Source organism: Micropterus salmoides, unplaced genomic scaffold, assembly GCF_014851395.1.
Source record: "Micropterus salmoides isolate LMB-PRFRI ecotype aquatic unplaced genomic scaffold, ASM1485139v1 Ms_hic_scaffold_2, whole genome shotgun sequence".
Taxonomy (NCBI): Eukaryota; Metazoa; Chordata; class Actinopteri; order Centrarchiformes; family Centrarchidae; genus Micropterus; species Micropterus salmoides.
In genome coordinates, this window is record NW_024041150.1 from 45,682,477 (window position 1) to 45,706,681 (window position 24,205).

Genomic DNA, 24,205 nt, shown 5'->3' on the forward strand with positions numbered 1-24,205 from the left:
CATCTGTGCCTCGATACGATCTTGTCTCTGAGGTCCACAGACAGCACCTTGGACTTCCTGGTTTGGTCTGTGCTCTGACATGCACTGTGGGACCTTATATACACAGGTGTGCCTTTCCAATCATCTGAATTGAATCACAGGTGGACTCCAATCAAGTTGTAGAAACATCTCAAGGATAATCAGTGGAAACAGGATGTACCTGAGCTCACGGCAAAGGCTTGTACTTACGTACATCTGCTTTTTTTATTTTTTATTTTTTGCAAAGATTTCAAACAAACCTCATTCACGTTGTCATTATGGGGTATTTTTTGTAGAATTTTCCCCTCAAAACATGTGTGAAGACATATTGGTTCAAATCAAGACACTGTTTAACTATGTTGACACTTTGGGTCATTCAAGCCACATGCAAAGTTGTGTCTTTGTCTTATATTTCCAGACGACAACATTCCAACAACAAGTAAACAAGCAGAGCATCGTGTTGGAGAGCCTCAAACGCCAGATTTACACATTCACACCCACAGAAACAATAAATATTGAATATATGAAACATGTGGTGGAAAGAGATCTGTGACAGATGAGCTGATCATTTTACTGCTTCATCAGGTTCTGGTTTCTTGTCTGTATGTTTTATATGTATCCAGCCAACAGCTAATCTAACAGCAGCTAAACAAACCAGAACAAAACCATTGATACCAGTCCGTAGTAAAGTCTGTAGTTTCCCTCCACTACGTTGTGCAGTGGATGAGACACATGCACGCTGTGGACCCTGAAGATCAAAGTGCATATTAGTCAGGAAATGAGTGAACAGTGGAACAGCCTCCATTTACTCTTCTATATCTTCTATATTCCTCATGTTTGACTCTCAGAATCAACATGGAATAAACTGCAGCTACAACATGGCACACAGACACACTGACCTCCACAAACTCACCTGAAACATCCAGCTGGTAGATTCTGATTGGCTCAGTCTCAATGGCGGCTCTCTTACGTCTTGATCCTCCTGTTGCAACTCGACACTCGTATGTTCCAGCGTCGTTGCTGCTCACGTTCTTCAGAATTAAAGACACGTCTCCGTCCTTAAGCTCTCTGTCCATCAGCTGCACCCGGCCTGCAAAGGATGGATGCTGGTGGGTTGGATCTGAGTGTTTATCACTGTAAAGGAGGACGTACTCTGGTGGCTGCAGCTCAGGTCTGGTCCACTCTACAGCTCTGATGGAGGCTTCACCAGCCTGACATGCCAGAATTACATCATCTCCAGGTTTCACTCGTACCACATCTAAAAACAATAAAAACATCCAGACAGAAAAAGTAATTACATTTCAAAAGGACTCCACGCAGCCCCAACGGGCCCCACCTGTATTCATAAAGCACCACTCAATATTACAAAGTGTGCCTGATGTCGCCTCTGTTGTTAAACCATTCTTACTCTATTATGAGTGTTGCAAGAGCCCTTTTCAAGCCCAGGGACTCTGACAGTAACAGTTGAGCTGCTGAGAGAAGTTCAGTCTATATTGTGACATCAAACTGAATGTTTGAGGGAAAATGGCTAATTGGGCACAAATTGGACATTTTCACTTAGGGGTGTACTCACTGTTGTTGCCAGCGGTTTGGACATTATGGCTGTGTGATGTGTTATTTTGAGAGGACAGCAAATTTACACTGTTACACAAGTTGTACACTCACTACTTTACATTGTAGCAAAGTGTCATTTCTTCATTGTTGTCACATGAAAAGAGATAATTTAATCTTTACTAAAACGTGAGGAGTGTTCTCACTTTTATAAGATACTGTATATGTCAAAACAGGAACTAATGCATGAAAATTGCAGGAGATGAAGAGGGACAGACAGCATTTGGACAAGCCAGCACACATCATCATTTGTAACATGACACAACAAAAGAACCACAATTCCTCCCCAGCTGCCTGGATCAACAACAGATCTGCCAGCTACATTCTTCCTTTACAGACTGGTAATGTAAATGGGCATAATAGAGCTTCACCTGGTTTTAGGGGGTTTGCAGCCCTCTCAGCAGCCCTACTTTCTGTGTCTATGCTCAAAGGGGAAACTAATTAAAACATAATAATAATAACGTTATCTATGTAGCACTTATCCAGTGGTGGACAACAACTAATTACATTAATTCAAGTACTGTACTTAGGTCCAAATTAGAGGTATTTGTACATTTTCTTCATGCTGACTGGGGAAAACCTCTAAACCTGAAGGTTGAGGTAGGGCGGTGACTTGACGTGCAAAAAACGTGTTCAGCAGAGAGATGTTTCATTAACTGCATAATTCTATTCAAGGCACTGATCATTGGATTTAACAAAAATATAAATCAAAAGTGTGTCTATAAGTGCATCGTTTGATCTGATCACTTTCACAGAAGATGTCTGTAAAACAACACAGGGACGGAAACAAAGGAAACAAAGGAAACAACGATGTAAAGTGTTTCAGCAGGTCAGCCTGTTGCTTCAACGTCTTCAAAACCACCGTTTGTTATTGTTTCATTCAGCCAATCACAACACTGCTCAACCCTATGCAAATAACAGAGCATATACAGTGGGGGAAAAAAGTATTTGACCCCTTGCTGATTTTGCAGGTTTGCCCACTTACAAAGAATGCAACAATCTACAATTTTAATCATATGTACATTCTAACAGTGAAAGACAGAATCCCAAAGAAAATTCTAGAAAATCACATCATATGAATTTATAAAAATTGATAACCATCTGATGAGGAAAAACAAGTATATGACCCCCTACCAAACAGCAAGTATTCTGGCTCCTACAAGCCAGTTAGTCTTTCTTTAAGACACAGCCCCAATCCCAACCAATTATCTACATCAAATACACCTGCCTCACCTCGTTACCTGTATAAAAGACACCTGTCAACACCCAAACAACCAGCATCCAACATCACCACCATGGGCAAGACCGAAGAGCTTTCTACGGACATCAGGGACAAGATTGTTGATCTGCACAAGGCTGGGATGGGCTACAAGAGAATCGGAAAGCAACTTGGAGAGAAAAGATCAACTGTCGGTGCAGTTATCAGGAAATGGAAGAAGCACCACACCACCGCCAACCTCCCTCGGTCTGGGCCTCCACACAAGATCTCGCCTCGTGGGGTGTCCCTGATCATGCGAACGGTGAGGAATCATCCCAAAACCCCAAGGGGGGAACTGATGAATCAACTGAAGGCAGCTGGGACCACAGTTACAAAAGAAACGGTTGGTAACACACTACGCCGTCATGGATTGAAATCCTGCAGCGCACGCAAGGTCCCCCTGCTCAAGAAGAAACATGTACAGGCCCGCATGAAGTTCGCCATTCACCACCTGGACGACTCAGAAGAGGCCTGGAAGAAGGTGATGTGGTCAGATGAGACCAAATAGAACTTTTTGGCCTCAACTCGTCGTGTTTGGAGGGCAAAGAACACAGAGTACAACCCAAAGAACACCATCCCCACCGTCAAGCATGGTGGTGGCAACATCATGCTTTGGGGGTGCTTTTCAGCCAAGGGACGGGACAACTCCATCGTATTGAGGGGAGGATGGACGGGGCCATGTATCGTGGAATTCTGGACCAACATCTCCTTCCCTCAGTGAGAGAGCTGAAGATGGGTCGAGGATGGGTGTTTCAGCACGACAACGACCATAAGCACACCGCCAAAGCAACAAAAGAGTGGCTGAAGAAGAAGCACATCAAGGTTCTGGAGCGGCCTAGCCAGTCTCCAGACCTGAATCCAATTGAAAATCTTTGGAGGGAGCTTAAAATTCGAGTTGCCAGGCGACAACCTCGGAACCTGAATGATTTGGAGGCTGTCTGCAGGGAGGAGTGGGCCAACATCCCTGCCGAAATGTGCACAAACCTTGTCACCAACTATAAAAACCGTTTGACATCTGTGCTGGCCAATAATGGCTTTTCTACAAATATTAACATGCTGTTTGTCCAGGGGGTCAAATACTTGTTTTTCCTCATCAGATGGTTATCAATTTTAATAAATTCATATGATGTGATTTTCTGGAATTTTCTTTGGGATTCTGTCTTTCACTGTTAGAATGTACATATGATTAAAATTATAGATCGTTGCATTCTTTGTAAGTGGGCAAACCTGCAAAATCAGCAAGGGGTCAAATACTTATTTCCCCCACTGTATATGCATGTCAAGTTCCTCTGATATAATTTTTAAAAAGCCTGTCTGTGGGTGCTAGGCCAGATCTGAACTGTGGCCTTTGTGTCCAGGTGATCTGTAATTCTACAGTTGGTCTTGGTCCACAATGTGAACTGATTCCAACCTGCTCTCGTGTGAACATGTGTCCGTGCACCCAGCTGTTGCTTGGCCAGAACTGATATAAATAATATTTTCTTCCACACAAATGAAATGCTGTCAATGTCGGTTGTTGTTAAATATCTGCTGAAGTTAAGCCGCAGTTTAGTTTGGCTTCAGTGCTAGTTTAGAATCATTTGCTAAAATGAAGAATTCAAGTCAGAATTGGTTTGAGTTTTCTATTAGAAATACAGAAAACGTTAAAAGTTACGTATTTTTTCACTGGATTCTGTGCATGAGGAAAATCATTCTGTAGACCAGGTGTATCAGTCTGAGGATGAAGAGTCACAGCTGTAAACTTTAAGGTCTCATTGGTTTCTTTGACTGCTCTGAGAATGTTTCCCCTAACCACTAATGATACTCAAAACCCAAACTGTGTATAATCTGCAAGTTCTAGCTTGTATGAATACTTTTACGTTGGCATACTACAACCATTATTTAGTTTAAATATAAAACTATGTGGAAGCACCACAAGAGTTGCCTTGGATCCACTCCAGTAGAAGATGCATCCTAATTTGAAGACTTTAGTAACTAAGTGCAATTATTAACCGTAAAGCCTGTATCAGTGTCACTGCAGCAGGACATCATATTTATCATTTAGCAGTCACTTTTTATCCAAAGCAACTTACAATTGTTATATCTCACAGTGGGGAATTGAACCTGGGTCTCTCACACCAAATGCATGTGTCTTATCCACTGCACCCTCCGGGCCACCTTGATATATAGCTGTTGTTGCTCATGTCTGTAACCCTAAACTAAAGAGAAAAACACACTAAAAAAAAATTAAAAATACATAAAACAGTCTTAAATTTATGACATTAACTTTTCACTTACTGAGTCATGAATGTGACAAACAGTGAGAGTTGTTTTTATAAAAAAAAACATTTTGTCTCGAGATTGTGATGTATGTTTTAAGTTTAATTATATATTATAGAGTTTATTATTAATGTTACGCCTCACCCTTTGGCTGCCTTCCAAGGCCAGGTGGATCTTATTCGGTAATTAGCTGGAGCGCTCCCAGAACTGAAGGACAGAAAACATGGACACAGCACAGGGAAACACATACATCCTTAATATTTATAAACGTTTTATTATATATAGAGTTTATTATTTAAGTTTTATTATATATTATAGAAATACAGAGTTGATTTATCCAGCAGTCATTGGTTCATCACAGGACTATGATTATTGATTGGAGAAAATAATTAAGACCTGCTGTGTTACCTGCGGCCCTGCGTTGACATAAAGACACCATGAGGACAGTGGAGATGCAGTACGGACAGAACACCACCAGGTGGCAGACCAGTCTGAACACAAGCTGAGCAGACAGCACAGGAGAGGAGAAGGAAGAAAACACATAACTGTGCTATGTTGTTTTGAACTGTGCTGGATGTTTTTGGGTTTAGTAATAAAACTAATTAATATATTAATTATGTCCAGTCATGAGGTATCTTCAATGTCTCATGTGCTTTCAGTCCATTTACAAACTGTTTCTCCACTGAGTTTAAATATACTAAGTCAGAATAATGCAGGTTTTTACTGAAAGAGAAAACACAAAGACAGAATAAATGTACCACTGAGCTGGCAGAGGGAGGTAGTCGTCATCAGACGTGTGATCAGATGAGGGTTCAGAGGAAAAGAAACTTCATCTCTCTCTCATCTTGTTTCCTCTCTCTCACATCTTCTGTAGGACTGAGACACAAGAAAAAGGAAACATGGATGCAATGAAGAGAATTGGCATAGAAGTGTTCTGATAACTTGTTTTGTTTACAAAGTGAAATTGTGAAATCCGTCACAGTCTGAGAGGTGTAACATTAAACATGTTTGGTGTCATACAACAGCGGACTGTGAATCTGCTTATATTCTCTCCAGGAGACGACGTATATACTTGTTGTATATACATATTTTGAAAACATATAATTTGTAATATGGTTATAACGGTTAGTTTGCTGTCCATGTAGAGTGAACTAGATGTCTTTGTGTTGTTTATACACTCTGATAATGTTAATCAAATACATGTTAATTCCACAAGCTGACTTAAGAGCAAATGAAGCAATTTGCAACGCTAGAAGTCACTAAAACTTACACGCTGAACCTTTAAAGGGGCTATATGTAAGTTTTTCAATGAAATTACTCATTAATTAATCAAATTTTCATTGCCTTATTGTCAGTGGGCTCAAAACTCACTTAGAAATGAAGCACACGCCTGTTCTGTCCGTTGCTTGCATCAGCCACTATTCTGCTTTTAATGTGGGGACACCGGGTCGGATTCAGCTCTGTGCGCTCTCTCAGACTAGAACGACAACACGGCAGCTAACGACATGCAGTCAGACCTCACGTAAGGATACAAAACAACAATAAAGGTTTATGTGCTGAAGCCCATCAGACCAAACAGGTTCAGATGATGTTGAGTAAGAATAAAGTGAGCATTAGTAAAGCTGGAGAAACACAGAGAAAGTCACTAAAGTTATCCAGTGCAAAATTGTATCGCTCTCCACATTACTTTACCAACTAACGTGACCCATGTTACTATCCTGTGTACCACAGGAAAGTGTGAAAGCAGCAGGCGAGCTAATGATGTAGCACGTCAGCTACAGTGCCTTGCGAAAGTATTCGGCCCCCTTGAACTTTTTGACCTTTTGCCACATTTCAGGCTTCAAACATAAAGATATAAAACTGTAATTTTTTTGTGAAGAATCAACAACAAGTGGGACACAATTATGAAGTGGAACGAAATTTATTGGATATTTCAAACTTTTTTACAAATAAAAAACTGAAAAATTAGGCGTGCAAAATTATTCAGCCCCTTTACTTTCAGTGCAGCAAACTCTCTCCAGAAGTTCAGTGAGGATCTCTGAATGATCCAATGTTGACCTAAATGACTAATGATGATAAATAGAATCCACCTGTGTGAAATCAAGTCTCCGTATAAATGCACCTGCTATGTGACAGTCTCAGAGGTCCGTTTAAAGCGCAGAGAGCATCATGAAGAACAAGGAACACACCAGGCAGGTCCGAGATACTGTTGTGGAGAAGTTTAAAGCCGGATTTGGATGCAAAAATATTTCCCAAGCTTTAAACATCCCAAGGAGCACTGTGCAAGCGATAATATTGAAATGGAAGGAGTATCAGACCACTGCAAATCTACGAAGACCCGGCCGTCCCTCTAAACTTTCAGCTCATACAAGGAGAAGACTGATCAGAGATGCAGCCAAGAGGCCCATGATCACTCTGGATGAACTGCAGAGATCTACAGCTGAGGTGGGAGACTCTGTCCATAGGACAACAATCAGTCGTATACTGCACAAATCTGGCCTTTATGGAAGAGTGGCAAGAAGAAAGCCATTTCTTAAAGATATCCATAAAAAGTCTCGTTTAAAGTTTGCCACAAGCCACCTGGGAGACACACCAAACATGTGGAAGAAGGTGCTCTGGTCAGATGAAACCAAAATCGAACTTTTCGGCAACAATGCAAAACGTTATGTTTGGCGTAAAGGCAACACAGCTCATCACCCTGAACACACCATCCCCACTGTCAAACATGGGGGTGGCAGCATCATGGTTTGGGCCTGCTTTTCTTCAGCAGGGACAGGGAAGATGGTTAAAATTGATGGGAAGATGGATGGAGCCAAATACAGGACCATTCTGGAAGAAAACCTGATGGAGTCTGCAAAAGACCTGAGACTGGGACGGAGACAATGATCCACAACATAAAGCAAAATCTACACTGGAATGGTTCACAAATAAACATATCCAGGTGTTAGAATGGCCAAGTCAAAGTCCAGACCTGAATCCAATCGAGAATCTGTGGAAAGAACTGAAAACTGCTGTTCACAAACGCTCTCCATCCAACCTCACTGAGCTCGAGCTGTTTTGCAAGGATGAATGGGCAAAAATTTCAGTCTCTCGATGTGCAAAACTGATAGAGACGTACCCCAAGCGACTTACAGCTGTAATCGCAGCAAAAGGTGGCGCTAAAAAGTATTAACTTAAGGGGGCTGAATAATTTTGCACGCCCAATTTTTCAGTTTTTTATTTGTTAAAAAAGTTTGAAATATCCAATAAATTTCGTTCCACTTCATGATTGTGTCCCACTTGTTGGTTGTTCTTCACAAATGTCTGCAATGTGGCAAAAGATTGAAAAGTTCAAGGGGGCCGAACGGGCCTTCTGGTAATGTCACATAACGTGATTGGCTGTATGTTTGTATGATGATGTGGCCGATGGTGATTGGCTGCATGTCATAGTGTTTACGGATACTAGTTTTAGGTGAATTAACGTTATGCCGCCACACACCTGGTCGCAATCTTCAAACCGCACCGATATTGAGCCATGAAAACTCCATAATGCCCCTTTAAGATTTAATTTAAAATGGTATTTTGACACACATTTCGACTAAAAAATCCAATTTGAAAATTGCAGTAGGCCATACTGCAATTTTGACAAAATTCGAAAACATTGTTCAGCCCTAATTAATATTAATAATTATTATTATACTAATTATTACTCTTCTTCTCAGCTATCTGCACTGAAGAGAGGTGAGTGTCGGTGAGCCACAGAACCAGAACACGTCTGATTTTCCACCCGACAGCTTTGTGAAACCCACAGAACCACAGGAGACAAACAAGAACGAGACCAAGTTTATTGATCCTGCAGAGAAAAAAGTTGCCGTGGCAACAAGAAGGAAAAAACAATTAATAAAAAATAAATAACAGTAAGGTTAGTTATTACATTAACCACGAAACAACTTAGTTATCATTAGATTCTGTTCAGTAGAAATATATGAATGAAAATACAATGAAACAGGTAACATGTTGCTGCTGAAACACTTACAGAGCTTTAAAGGTGTGTAAAATTTCTCAGGTTCTGTTGACAGAAATGTAACACAAAGATCCAAACTATGTTTTCTGTGGTGTATAAAGACCTTACATAATGAACTGTTATTTTTATTACTTTAGAATGAGACATTTACATCTACATACACCACAGGTTCCCTTACATGGACGTCACCATGTTTCTACGGTAGCCCAAACGGACAAACTGCTCTACAGAGCGTGTTTCGCCACTACGTAAGAAGAAGAAGAATAAGTAACGTTAGTAGTTGTAGAAGAAGTCGACTCGTTTATTAGAAATGGAGGACCACTAATATTATTTAGTACAAGAGCCGACAGAGCGCGTCGACCACCGTAGCTTCTCCTGCTCGCTTAGAAAGGGAGGGGTGAGCGGTGACTGATGGTGCGTTCATGTTGTGTCGGAAAACTCAGGATTTTTTCCCCTCCTTACCTCTTTGGAAAAAGAGGAATAAATATACATGGACATAAAGAAGTTTACAGAACAAAACTTGCCAGGGTTAGTCTATACTAGATAGAAAGATATAAAAGAGGACAATATGTTGAAAGTTTTCTCAGCCTTTGTGTTGTTGGATACAGAAATAAAATTGGTATAATGTACATCCTCATGGAGGAGAGGTTTTTACTGCTTGATTTTACATTTATGAATGTGGAAATCTGCCCAAGAATTAATAGAAAATGGGACCAAACGTACAACCTTTAAATATATATATATAGTAAGTATTTTAACAATTAATCTGTTTTATTTTTTTCATGTCTGATATTTCAGTTAAAAACACAAATGTTAAATCATTCTCTAAATCTGAGCTGTTTGTCTCTCTGTAGCTGCCTGAGTCTAATTTATCTTTAACAGTGAAACATAATAAGTGGATGTGCTGAGGTGTGAGGGGCTCTGGGGACCAGTTCCAGGCCAGCTGGACATCAGTGGTTGGACTGGTGTGAAGGTGTGAAGGTCTACCTCAGTGAAGAGTAGACGACCTCTGGCTCTGCTGGAAACTCTGAACACACAAACACAAACAGTTCAAACAACATGAGAAACTGTTGGAGACAAAGAAACTCTCACCAGACAACAACTCTGCTTCACTCAGTTCTCAGGAACCAACAAGAGTTTCAAACTAGAGATTCACTGAATCAGGTCGCACCAGTAAAACTTAAGAAACATCTCAGCTGGCAAAAACTTTAGTGATCTGAATCTGTTGCTCGGAAACATCTGTAGCACCATCCAATCAGGAGCAATCAGGAAGTCACTGGTAGCATCACAAGCAAAAATAATATTTCTGGTCTGTGCGTTCAGAGTGAGTGGGAAAAATCAGATTAAACTAAGCTAACTAACAGTACTTGGTGATTTAGTTTTTATTAGCAGCATATTTTGTAATTTGAGGTATGTTGTGTTTATTATGAAATGTAATTTAAAGTTCTTCTACATCGTTTTAGACAACAGATCAATGTTACCGATTCCGATTTTCTTTCTTTCTTTCTAGGAATTATAACTGACAGCATACAGAAACATTTTTGTAACTTTTCTTATTGGAAAATTTATTGGAAAAAGTTGGCTTTTCTGACTGGGTCCATTTAACTTTATGTTCCCCCAAAAGAGCAGCAGGTTACAGGAGTCCTGTCTGCACTGTTGCTTTACCTGGTCCGTGCTTTTAAAATATCCACGTGTCCGTGTCTTTTACATGTGTGCAGAAAAAACACTGCAAAACATTTGACGCTGCTCGGCCCACCGGACACTGGTCATGGCCGATTAAGCTAAAAAAGTCAGCATACTAATATATCTAGTAAATAAAATAATATATACTAATACACTATAAAACACAGGTTCTGTTCAGAAAGCATACTACATCGTTTTATATGTTATGAATGTTGTTATGTAGCAGTTGGTAACAATTAAACATTCAATGTGAAAGCTTTCGCATCTCACTCCACTAAGCCATGACCACTAAACCAACAAAAAGATTGCCCTGAAAATCTCATCTCACTTAGTGCTCGCTATCCATGGCAAGAGCCTCGCCAAGACACCGGCCCCTTTCGCTGTTTTCTCAAAGACATCCCTCCGACGCCTCACTGCCCAGGGCAGAGCGCTGCAGGTTTCAGAGGCAGCTGCGATGTCTGACAGCGGGATGAGAGGCTAGTACACCACTGCCCCCCTTGTCGAACCTCCTTGTGGAGCCGTGTTTGTACTATACGCAGTTGTTGGCAAAGGAGGGATGGCCAGTTCTTTCATTGCAGCTGGTTGTTTTCTGTTGTTTGGGGCAGCAGTAGCTCAGTCTAAAGACCTGCGTGGACTGTTTTCTTCATCCCGCTCCCGCTGATTTTATGACCATTACCGCCCATCCCCGCAACATGTGTATCTACTCCCCGCAAACATTGTGACAGGCAGAGTAAAAAAAAGGGCACAAATGTTTGGGCTATGCTAAACACCTGTGTGATGGAAACCAGCGAGGCTGTGCAGTGAGTAAACCTCACTCCCGATACGTTAGGAGACTGGCAAATGACATCAGAGACCACAGTGTTTAGCTCCCTCGTCAGTGTGTCCACCACCCATACCCGAGGTCGCCGATTGGAGTTAGGTACTTCTTAGGTACGAGTTTTCGTTTGCTGACTCCGTATCAGTGCTACTGCAGTACCCGCAGTATATTTTTTAACCTCCCGCTCCCGTGCGATTTCTGTTCCGCTGGTTTGAATCCAGCTCGGCCCACAGATGCAGTGTGAGTCTATAAGATATGGATTTAGTAATCCACAGGATCAGCAAACATGTGCGAATCAGGGCCAAGGTCACACCACATGGATCACAGTTGGCAGATGGGCGGCGGTGTCAGGGTCGGTGGGTACGCAAAGCAGGTGAGAGCCCAAATGCATGACACTGGAGCGATGAGATTCAGTTCAAGGGTATTAAATCCAGGAGATAAGACAAACAGGCATGAACAAAGACTCACGGATATAGGGAACTGGTACATCAAAAAAAAAAAAAAAGAACGGGTAATGCAGCAACTTGCAGAACATACGACAATCGACTGAGCATAAATGCGACAATGACCGGACAGGGAATGAACAGAAACACCATTTATACACTGGGAGGAGGTACACAGGTGAGGGACATGAGGCCTACGAGACACAGGCAGGCAGAGAGAGAGCAGGGAAAACAGAGAGACTGGTATGCAGAGTGATAACTGGAAGAACAGACATGACACAGGTTACTGAACACATAACAGATCAGAAGAATAAAAAATAAACTAATAAAGACACAAGCAGACAGATCACCAAGAACTACAACCAACAATGAAATGGATTAAAGAGAACACAGAGCAGACAAGGGCAATATAACAAAGTACACAGACCAAATGTAAACACTAAGACATGAAGACACAGAACTAGGAGCTAAGACGCAGGGCTAAATCTATAATACATGAGAGACAGGTACAAAGTGAGCTAAACAGAAAACACAAGACCAGGGCCCTGTTTCAGAAAGCAGGTTCAACAAACTCTGAGTGTAAACCTGAACTCTGGGTTGAAGAACTCTGAGCTGTGAAACTCAGAGTTTTCCGTTTCAGAAAGGCCGATCAGAATAAGTTCAATCAACTCTGAGTATGTTGAGCCTGATGGAAGCGCGTGCGTGGGGGTGAAAAAAAGACATCATCAATTGAGCTCCGATTCTACGATTCACCATGGCAACGGGTAAATAAAGGCAGAGCCTCCATTTAATCGGGTGCAGCTAGAAATATGAACACGTGCCAACGCGGACCATGATTGGCTCTAAAACGTAGGAGTGGAGGATCGATACGTCAACAACGTTACATTTTATAGAGCATTGTTCATTCATCATTTAGCAGACTGGAATTTCCTTAATGAATTTTGTCATTCATTCAGCCTGTTATTCATTTTAAATAGCTAAAGGCCTGTTTATTCAGCTGTAACCTGACGGGACTAAATGCCTGTGACAATAACGGAAGATGAAAATAATACTGTTTAGGTTCCTGATGGACCTGTGATCGTAAAGTGACAGTCCGACTCAGTAGGTCTATTAATCAACCGCTTATCCTGCGTACAGGGTTGTGTCAGTAATAAATATGACTAACAATAATCCCTACTCTAATTCTAAAAACACACGGCCCCTGTACCTGTCACTGTTTTGTCTTAACCTTTATTGTTATTTTGTATCTTTACGTAGAGCCTGTGTTTTGCTGTGAGTCGGCGTAGTGTGTCCTTCAAAGAACGTTTCGTTCATAAGACCTAATCGTGTGTATGACTCAGGAGGAACGGCTTGTCTCAGTGAGTGATTCGTTCATTTTCACGCATGCGTGAAGGATCTTGGACTCTTAAGTTCACTCGTCACACGGCAGCTGCATGAGCTCCGTGAGCACAGGAAACAGAACTGATTAGTTCACGACTCTCAACTGTGAGTCTGTTTGAGTCGTTCATTTGTCACGTGACAGCTACTGTGGAGCAGGAATGAACGACTCGTTCAGCGCTCACATGGGTCTTACTCAGTCTTTCGTTCACTCGGCAGGCTGAGTGACTGCCAGCGCCGGAGAATGAGAGGCAGGTCGGCTCTCACTAATGTCACTGGACTGACATTATATAGCTATTTTGTTAATTATGTGACATTTTATAAAGCATTACGTTATTACAGCGCAGCGATGTTGTGCTAAGTTATAGTTTTAACACAGCCGCACCGTAACTTTAGTCCTGCTAGTGTTTACAGCTAACAGCTGATGAGAGTTGTTCTGGGTCCACGTCAGAGCCCTGACAGGGATCTACCTGGAGCCGAATTACAGGTGAAACTCGAAAAATTAGCATATTATGCAAAAGTTCATTTATTTCAGTAATTCAACTTAAAAGGTGAAACTAATATATATATAGACTCATTACATGCAAAGTGAGATATTTCAAGCCTTCATTTGATATAATTTCGATGATTATTGTGTACAGTTTATGAAAACCCCAAATTCAAAATCTCAGAAAAAATTACATGAAGTCAATAGAAAAAGAAAATTTTAAATACAGAAATGTCAGCCCTCTGAAAAGTATAATCATGCATATGTACTCAGTACTTGGTTTGGGACCCTTGCATGAATTACTGCCTCAGTGCGGCGTGGCATGGATGCTATCAGCCTGTGGCACTGCTGAGGTGTTATGGAAGACCAGGATGCTTCAATAGCGGCCTTCAGCTCTTCTGCATTGTTCGGTCTCATGTCTTTCATCTTTCTCTTGGCAATGCCCCATAGAGTCTCTGTGGGGTTCAGGTCAGGCGAGTTTGCTGGCCAATCAAGCACAGTAATCCCATGGTCATTGAACCAGGTTTTGGTACTTTTGGCAGTGTGGGCAGGTGCCAAGTCCTGCTGGAAAATGAAGTCACCATCTCCATAAAGCTCGTCTGCTGAAGGAAGCTTGAAGTGCTCTAAAATGTCCTGGTAGACGGCTGCGCTGACTCTGGACTTAATAAAGCACAGTGGACCAACACCAGCAGATGACGTGGCTCCCCAAACCAACACAGACTGTGGAAACTTCACACTGGACTTCAAGCATCTTGGATTGTGTGCCTCTCCATTCTTCCTCCAGACTCTGGGACCTTGGTTTCCAAATGAGATGCAAAATTTGCTCTCATCAGAAAAGAGGACTTTGGACCACTGAGAAACAGACCAGTTCTTTTTTTCTTTAGCTCAGGTAAGAAGCTTCTGACGTTGTTTGTTGTTCAGGAGCGGCTTGAAAAGAGGAATACGACATTTGAAGCCCGTGTCCAGGACCCGTCTGTGAGTGGTGGCTCTGATGCAGTAACTCCAGCCTCAGTCCTTGTGAAGCTCCCCACACATTTGAATGGCCTTTTCCTGACAATCCTCTCCAGGCTACGGTCATCTCTGCTGTGTGCACCTTTTTCTTCCACACTTTTCCCTTCCACTTAACTTTCTGTTAATGTGCCTCGATACAGCACTTTGAAAACATCCAACTTCTTTTTCAATTACCTTTTGAGGCTTTCCCTCCTTGTGGAGGGTGTCAATGATGGTTTTCTGCACAACTGTCAGGTCAGCAGTCTTCTCCATGATTGTGAATTCCACTGAACCAGACTGAGAGACCAATTAAAGGCTCAGGAACCCTTCGCAGGTGTTTTGGATTAATTAGCTGATTAGAGTGCGACACTTTGAGTCTACAATACTGAACCTTTTCACAATATTCTATTTTGAATTTGGGGTTTTCATAAGCTGTAAGCCATAATCATCAAAATTATATAAAATAAAGGCTTGAAATATCTCACTTTGCATGTAATGAGTCTATATAATATATTTGTTTCACCTTTTAAGTTGAATTACTGAAATAAATGAACTTTTGCACGATTTGCTAATTTTTCTATTTTGTTTCACCTGTACCTCAGAAGTAGTCTCCTCTCCAAAACAAACAGACCCGGTTATTAAAACATTAAAATACAGCCATGTAGCAAAGTTAGCGTTAGCTCTGTAAACAGCTAACAGCTGATCCGGGTCCGCCACAGAACGCAACGTAACTTTTCCTTTTTATTTACCAACAGAGCCGTGCTGTTGTTTCACAGCTCCTGGCTGGTGAAGGTGTTCCTTTCTCTGTGCTGGAGTTCTTGGTGGCTTGATCCAGATTATTATTAAATTGGTTGAATTTTAATAAGAGTGTGTTTATACATAAGCCTTTATGTGGCTGGTCTGGTTGTATACTACTCAGGAAAGATTGTGAAAATGGAAGGATTTAGCCGGAGTAGTGGTGATTACATATTTCTGTGGTTTTAACATGGTTTTAATTTGGTTGTGGGCCCAGGGGGGTTTATATAATGATGAGATTCAGTAATCAAGAGGTGAATTTGTGCATTATACTTTGTCAAATAAAGTAAGCTAGGCAGCCTTCCGTGTTTGAGAACAGCACTAGAGGGCTGCAGCGCCGCCATAACCAGCCTAGTTCAAATGAACGAAATGGAATGACTGAAAAAAAGATTAGTTCATTTTAATGAACGAAATTCGAATGAACGACTCTGTCAAAAGACTCGAACTTGCCATCACTAGGCGTTAGCTGCCGTGTTGTCGCTGTGGTGCGAGAGTGGCTCGGGAGCGTGCAAAGAGCCGAACTCGACCTGGAGACAACACATTAAAAGCACAATAGTGTCTGATGCAAGCAATGGAGAAAACAGGCGTGTGCTTTATTTCTAATTGAGTTTTGAGCCCGTTGACTATAAGACAATGAAAATTTGATTAATTTCATTGAAAAACCTTACATATAGCCCATTTAATATATTTATTGCTGCTTGCACTACTAGTACTGCAAAACATGTAATAATACATGTAGGAAAAAATGTTTGTAGGTATTATAAATGGCAGCAGTGCGTTGACAGCTGAAAAGACCAAAAATAACTGGAAAGTACCACAAAGCTTCTCGCTTCTGGGAAAACAAGTTCACACATTTCAGCACAAGGCAGAAAATAGACACATCAGTTAAAACTGACCACACTATAGTGAGAAACCACCAGCGTCAGGTCAGAACCCAGTTCATAGGAATCAACATGAGGAAGTTGCTGCTGTTGTTTGAGGTATAACAAAAGATGCAGATGCACAATCAAGTATCTTTGGTCTGCTGAGTCTGTCTTCTCTTACATTAAAACAAATAAATCAACAATAATTTTTGAGTAAAACACAACAGGAAAACAATTTCCACATATTTAGATATATTGTATGTGAGCACAATGTCCAGAGATATGTAAATCTGCACATTTATAATTTATTAATGTAAATTTTAATTTTTTAATTAACAATCCTGCACTGAAACATGTGTAGAGCCACGTTCAGCTGAAGTGTTTTGAAAAAACAGTAAACTGGATGACCACAGAGCAGTGGCGCCCCTAGAAAATATTCCTAGGGCCAGATGGGGCCAGTGGAAATCCTGGGGTGGCGCACTAAAACCAAAAACCATGACTGGATTTTAGGAATTCTATTCTGCAGTATAGATTAGTTGAAAACTATGTAAAAATATGAATTAAGGAATCACAGACTGATATACTTTGGTTTCTTATTTTACAGTTAATGTTACTAATTGTCTAATGTCCATAGACTAAAACCAGTTCAGTTAAAATTTTGATTTCCATAAAAATCCTGTTTAATGTGTTATCATGTGTAATTGTTCTTCAAATGCACAAGTTTTCCTTTTCCTTAAAAAGACAAATATTGCTTTTAGGAGTGCACTGACTGCAAAGAACAAAACATTTACTGGGGACAAGCCTACTCAAGATATATAGAAAGACAAATATATTTTTCTTTCATATTAGACTATATCATAACAATTTAATTGAAATATATAATATGTGTCTGTATAGAGTTGTGTAATTATTTATTACCATGCCATTTCATTAGTTCGGTGTTATTCTTGCTGATAACAAGATAGTTATTCCTGAAAAATCCCATTTTTTGAACCACAGATATGACCAGTGTCATATTTATATGTAAAAATTGGTGGCGTACAAACCATTTCAAAACACAGATACCAGTAAAACTGCAATACTCTCTCTTGCTACTGTGTCAACAAACAGCCTGGCTCCACAAAACACTTAACGAGAGAGAGAGAGAGAGAGGGGGGGGGGGGGAGTGCATTGACAGTGACATTGACAGTTATAGTACCACAAACCACAAACCAGGCTCAGAACAAAGGAGCCTCAGCAGTGAGCTCAACACCACTGAAGTCAACAGCGACGCGCACATACAAAGTTTTAGGGATCCAGATTCTTTCTCAGCGCCGCTTTCCATAGAGATCCTGATATCCAAACGGAAAGAGTGGCTCGGCACATTTCATACAGCCATACACAAATCTAGCAGAGTCTGTCGAGCCGCTCTGCACTATCGAAAAATGCTACCTTATGTGTTCCCATTTCCAATCCCATAAAGGTATAACTCACAGTATTTTGACATCTTCTGGTTTTTAAGCATATTATAACATCATTTCAGGGGTAGCGTATTCTGATCGACTAATATCCCCTATCAAATAATGCTCCCACTACAGAATCTTTGTATATCGCACCATGTGTAGGCTACTGTAAGGAGATGGGGAGCACGTTGAAATATACTAGTATAATAGATATTTCTGACAATCAGCCACTGTCTCGACGGCATGCCCAACAGATTTATGGGCGTGGAGTTTAATAAACGTTATGATCCGACTGTTCTGGGCCTCCACCTGTTTGTTATGCGGCTCAATAGAGAGCCTGTTGGACAGCGATTCAAAGTAACGTTAACCTATTGCTATCTGCAGACTAATAGCTCTGAACACACAGTACAAAACACAAAAACTGTGTAGCAGTGTGACAAACTTATATATTAGCCAGGCTACTGACTGTCTCTGTTTATTAATTAAATTACACTTTTCTTTCTTCTGCAGCTGGTCGCTAACGCTACAGAAACACACTCCCTGCAGCAGGCTGACCGTTAGCCCCGCCCCTTAACCACTCACAATTGTAGAAACATGACAGCCATGCACATGGACGAATCGGAGGCCTCTCTTATACTAACCATCAGAGGCTGTCACCACCTAATATGAGAACACTTGTATGCTGCTGTTCACCTTTTAACTCAAACCCAGGCGATACATATTATATACAGTATATAGCATCTTATCAAATGTCCCTCACCACTGGGGTGGTAATCAATTTTATTAAGGTGGCTGTGCCAAAAAAAATTTGAGTACACTTTCATTTCTAACTTTCAACAACAATCGAAATGAATGATCTAGAACATGACAGTTCAAAGTTACCATATAAATCAATAAAGTGGGTGAAGTTCTGCCTGTCAGACTTGATTCAGGGTAAAAAGGTGCTTTAAAATAGCACACAGATGTTGCAGGGGTAAAGTTCCTGAATACAACTGCAGAGATCAGATGTTTGACAGATGTCTCTCTCTGGCTTGGTCATGTATTTCAACAAACCTCATCAGTTTCATAGTAGTGGGAAGCCAGTGAGGGATCTCCATTTTATAAAGCCTTTTTAAAAGTGCTGTATAATTAAATGATCCTGTCCTGCTGTCAGGCTTGATCCCTCACCACCTTCTGTTATCTCTAGTGGAACATGCAAACATACTGCTGCCAGGAACCACAACAGTAGGTATCACCATGTGTCTACAACAACTAAAGTACATCCTACATTTCTTTGGACTGTGAAAACAACAAAAACTCTCCTGTATTCTTCTCTAACAGATTTTTCAAGTGTTGGTTCATGACGGAAACAAAGAGCAGCTGTACCCTCGTGCTGTTTGATTTGACGTCTTTCAGCACTATTTGTCCATTACTGATGTCTTCTGGTCCTGTCACTGCTGAGCAGACTGCAGCTGGATCACTCTCTGAAAATAAAATACACACAGCTGATAACAGTGCTGTTAGTATAGTTACTGCTGCTACTGCAGTAGTCATCATACAAAAAGTATTCAGCTTATTATGTTCCTATTATAATCAATAATAATATTATTTTGTACAGTATTAGAATAGGACACCATAGAAAATGTATCAGCATGGCAGCAAATATCAGGACATAGCAGAATCCAGACCGATTATACTGAAGTACATTTTACATTTGATTTCTTTCTTGTTCACACTGCTGCTGCTGTGAAAGCTGAAAATAGACCAAACACAAGTGAAGCTGATTTATCTGAGTCGGAAAACGCAACGGCCCCAGAGCTGCTGGCTTTTATCAAGATAAGAGTCAACATGTTAAGCACATGCAGAACAAGTTGACTATTTTGTTTTTAGCACCTTGGACTGTGAGAAACCCTTTTGTTCACTTGAATACTCAGTATGTTGACAAATAACAATAAATTACCTTGAACTTGATGTCAGGACGTCACACAAACTGCTAAATTAACTTTTTAAAGTGAATTCTAAATGTGAGTCAATATTCTGATTGAAATATTAAGATACATGTAAAATATTGGTGTCTCTTAAATATAAACACGAACAAGTTGTGACTTTTTTTCTCCTTTTGTGCTTTTGCAGAAACAAACTTCATGAACTTAATTAAGAGAGAAAATCACTGATCTGCAGCAACTCAGGAATATAAATGAGACTCAGTGGCAGCTGGTGAAACATATTCTAGGTGGGGCTGAGCCATATTCACTTAGTTTCAAGTAACCATCCCAATTCGATTTAACACAAACTGCAGGACACCAGTGCTCTGTCAAGAAATCAGTAATTACATAACGCCGCTATTAAATAGTTGAGACATTTATAAACAAAAACATAAACAGCCTATTGCACAAACAGTAACATTTTGTGCAATAGGCTGGAGGAAGTATTCAGATCCAGTATAATATATAAAAAACTACAACAGATGGGAGAAGAATCCCATTGAGACCCTACATGCAGATTTAACTGACACTTTTATCCAAAGCAACTATTGCTTACATGTCAGAGGTCGCACGCCTCTGGAGCAACTAGGGGTTAAGTATATAGATTGGTGGGTGTGTCAGTGAGATTTGAACCCGGGACTCTCACACTGAAGGCACATGTCTTATCCACTGCACCGTCGCCACCCCATGTGTAGAAACACCCGACGCATTCAAAGACAAATGCATGTAGAGCAGAATTAGGGCGGTTTCCACTGATAACAGATAACCCAAAAACGAGCGCAAAACATTCTGATGCACCTCAGATCAAGTCCCTAAGACTCTCTTCAAAAACCCAAGAGCTGAACCCCCAAAAAACAGTCCCTTATGCCAGCTAGTCCTGAGACTAAAAAATCCTGAAACATGTCACACAAACCTTTATCAAGCCGGCACTGCTTTACAACACAGATTAGAGTAAACCAAATGATCACTAAAAGCAAAAATACTTGGGAGTTTGGGAGGAAGAGACAAAAAAAACAACAAACTATATGTTATCTGGCCCTAAACAGAGATTATGAAATGGCTGAACATCTCTCTGCTGTCAGAGAGGCGGGTTCTTACCAAATACAGCCTCAGTGACCCTGCAGTTTAAATAATAATAATAAACATAAACACTGCTGGTTACCTAAAGAATATAGAGTATGTGAGCACTGTACAACACGTGAGGTGGAGACAGAAGCCATGTTTCAGTATAATTGTCATGCGAATTTTAAGATACTTTTGAAATGTCGCAAAAAAGAAAATAAAAACAGTATATGCGAAATATGTGAGTTTCCATCAGCTGGTTTGGAGCCAATAAACCAGGGTTCGGCAAGCGGAGTTACATCAGTAGTTGACGTTACACGTGGCTGTAATAAACAAGACGTATGGTCTCCAAACCAGAAACAAAACCAGTCACTGATCTTAGAAAAATGGAGAGAGGTCCTCACGAATGTGTTTCAAGCAGGCAAACTGCTTCCAGCCATTTCTCCGCACGTTATGGGGATATCCGGCGCCGACAGCAGAAACAGCTGATCAGACGTGAGTTACAAGTTCATAACGTCAGAACTTATTCGGCAAAAGTGTTTCCATCTCCCATTTAGCGCATTAACTATTTTTCGACAAAGGCAAAAACCACCTTAAGCGAGCGTAAAATCTTTTTTGCCTTTTCCATCAACCTTTTCTAATGCGATACTTCAAAATGCGCATAAAAAAACCTTTATGGAAACACGGCTAGAGACAAATTTTCTCCTGAAATGTGATAAATATAGAGGCATAAAAGTGCAATATTTTGAGAAATTGAGAAATCTATTAATACCGGATTTCAAAGAACTTGAAGATAACAATAAATTAGAAATAAGAATAGTCCTAGGAGGACATCCGGCAAACCTTGCCACCAAGTATGTGTCCCTGTGTCACAAGCTGAGGGACAGCGAGTGACTGTGGCTCTTAACGTTGGCTGCATGGCAGGTTACATCTTGTTCACTTTTATTTTTAATTTACGTTCTATCTGTATTTGTTATTTTTTGTGCTGCTAAATTGAACAGTCTTGATTGGATTAATCTTGTCATGTCATATTCAAATGTAAACTTTTTGATTTTGAAACTTCCTTGGCAACATTGTTTGACTGAAATATTCATGCCAATAAAGGACACTAAACTGAATTGAACTAAATAATCAGAAAAATGTACTATTAAAAGTAAAAGTACTCTGTCCCCAATGACTTTTATAATATTATTATTATTATTATTATTATTATTATTATTATTATTATTATTATCATTATTATTATTATTATATACAGTAGATTATTATTACTCATGCATTAATGTACTTGGTTGAGGTTGAATTATTTTGTCTCAGAAATAATTAATAAATAATAATAAATAAATAAAATAAAAAGTTTCATTATGGATCAATCTGTTGATTATTTTCTCCTTAAATCAATTGTAAAAATTCTGAATACAGTGAAAAATGTTGTCACACTTACCCAGAGACCATAACCAAAATAGTTACTAACACAGACCAGTCACTGCCACTAGGGGCGCTAAATATAGTGGACCGGACTACACTGGTCGCTATATTTCAAAACCTATTTTATAGTAAAATTAGATACAGCCATTTATAAGGTATACGGTATTGCATTTCATTCATTATGCATTCATTAAGCGACATACAATTTTGATTATTGAAGTAAAATAAAAAAGGTTTAAGATTGACGTCATGAGGTATGTTTAGAGTAGAAATTGAGAAATTTGTATTGCTGTTGTATAAAAATGATCGAATAGTTGGATGTTGCCAAGGTTCACTTCCTAATCATTGCCATCCTCTCCACAAGCAGGAGGATGTTTAAACGTGTTGTGAGAAATACATTGCAATTGCAATCAATTTCGAATGTATCAAATATGACACAAAACAAAACAAGTTTATGCAAAGTACTAATTTATGCAAACAAGGTCTAAAACTCAAACTGGTCCTCACAAAGACATAAGAACAAGAACACAAAGTCACTGTCCCCGAAAAACAAAATCAATAAAACATCATTACCTCTGCTGCATCTGATTGGCTGCTGTAGGTCACGCGATATTTTGACATCACTGTATGTGATGTCCTCTGTGATGTCATCATCGCCAGCTTCTTCTTCAGCAGCTGAATGAACCAAAAGGAGCAGAAATTTAAATCAGGGAAGGTCATGTGATTTGATCAAAAGCTCCACAGCTCACTAAATGGACCCTGTGGTGAGATTGTTTTATTAACAACAGCAATGTGATTAATGAGAATCCAAATGGACGTCTGACTTAAAGAGACAGTTTGTAACTTGTCAACAGTAAAATGTGACATTAAATGTGCAAACATAAAAAACTGTGTCTAACCTTTAGGTTTCATATGCATGCATCGTCTCACCAGTAGAACCAGTAGAACCAGTTCACACAGGAGAACCAGAACAAAGAATGATAGAACAGCAGATGATAACACAGAGAGAGGACGAGAGGAGGACTCAGAAGTAGTGGTGGTGAGGATGAGGAGGAGGAACCAGGAGGCGAGGTGGTTGAAGGAGGACTTAAAGTGGGGGGTTTCTCTAAAATGAACATCAAATTATAATTAAAGACACAGAAAATCAAATAAATGGATACTTCATTCAACAACATGCCAACAGAAAGTAGTGATGGCAAGTTCGACTCTTTTGACAGACTCGTTCATTAAAATCTTGTTCATTAAAATGAACTAATCTTTTTTCGAGTTGTTTCGTTAATTTCGTTAATTTGAACTAGGCTGGTTATTGCGGTGCTGCAGCCCTCAAACAGACCCACAGTTGAAAGTCGTGAACTAATCAGTTCTGTTTCCTGTGCTGACGGAGCTCATGCAGCTGTTCTGTGACGAGTGAACGTAAGAGTCCAAAATCCGTCACGCATGTGTGAAAATTAACGAATCACTCACTGAGACAACCCGTTCCTCCCACGTCATACACATGATTAGGTCTTATGACACAACACTAACAGAAGACAACCAGAAGTGAATTCATAATCTCTGTCCATCTGGTTTAGGTAGAGTTAAAATCAAACGGTGGGTTGAACTCTGACAGATTTCCCACTTGTTTCTTTGCAAATTGCAAAGTTAGAAATGTTGTCACATTATGAATCATCTCTGCTGTCGTGAAACATGTTGAATTCATGATGTC

At 40.2% G+C, this 24,205-nt stretch overlaps 1 long non-coding RNA gene across 1 annotated transcript; it reads right to left on the reverse strand.

Annotated features, from left to right (window-relative positions):
- Positions 1 to 19,424: 19,424 nt before the first annotated feature.
- LOC119911781 lies at positions 19,425 to 23,539 on the reverse strand. Its single transcript, XR_005446030.1, has 3 exons — positions 23,400 to 23,539; positions 23,074 to 23,175; positions 19,425 to 19,509 (listed from the first exon to the last, which is right to left on the reverse strand). It is a non-coding gene; the product is annotated as an uncharacterized LOC119911781 (long non-coding RNA).
- Between the last annotated feature and the right edge of the window lie 666 nt (positions 23,540 to 24,205).